Here is a 1,004-nt window from a genome sequence, read left to right as displayed (position 1 = left end):
AAGAAAGAAAGAAAGAAAGAAAGAAAGAAAGAAAGAAAGAAAGAAAGAAAGAAAGAAGAAAGAAAAAAAGAAAGAAAGAAAGAAAGAAAGAAAGAGAAAGAAAGAAAATAATCTACTGAGAGTCTCCAAAAACAGAAGCCATAAAACAAGACTAGCAATGTATGTCAAGAATTATGAGGTGTGAACAAAAAATACGGTATTAATTTTTTAAATTACAGTGAAAGACACACCAACATTGATACTACTCAAAATACTCCCTCCCACTTGAAACATGTCTACACAATTGTTCTTTATGACTTTCTGAAGAAGTCCTGGAAATCATCTTCTTGAGTGTCTTCAGTTATATTGTCATGACTTCTGCAACCACATAAATCAGTTTGAAATGCTGCCTTTAATGGCCATTTTTAGTTTAGCCAAGAGCCAGATTTTCATTATGCTAGATCCAGTGACTAAGACAGTCAGATTCACCACAAGCTTACCTTTCTGTTGAATATCAGCAGTCAGCAGCATCACTATGTTTTTTTTTTTTATCATACCTCATGAAAACGGTTATGAAAGAGGACTACCAGCGCTGCTTCAGAAAGCGTCAGGAAGGATAGGATAGTTGTGTTTGAATGAGGGAGAATGTTTTAACAGGTGTTATGACAATATATCTTTTACTATACTTTTTTAATTTAAACACACACTATTTTTTATCATCCTTTGTATGTAGATCACTGTCTTATAGTTCTTGAGTGTCAGGTGGTTTTATACTTTATTAATCTCAGTATGAAGAGATAATGCAAGGTTGATTGTTGAAAGAACAAGAAAATGTGCAAACAACATGTGAAACAGTAAAGCTTTTCTTCTATAGCCTGTTTCAGCAAGCTGGTGTGTTTTATTCACTATTTAATGTATTCTTGAGGTAAAGAAATAACATTTTAATCATTAGAAGTACTTAATCTTCATCTTTATAATGTAAGATATAATTCTAATGCAAAAAGTCCATTTATTTGTGTGTTAAA

The sequence above is a fragment of the Octodon degus genome, unplaced genomic scaffold, assembly GCF_000260255.1.
Source record: "Octodon degus isolate 3935 unplaced genomic scaffold, OctDeg1.0 scaffold00106, whole genome shotgun sequence".
Lineage (NCBI taxonomy): Eukaryota > Metazoa > Chordata > Mammalia > Rodentia > Octodontidae > Octodon > Octodon degus.
This window is presented reverse-complemented; position numbering follows the sequence as displayed.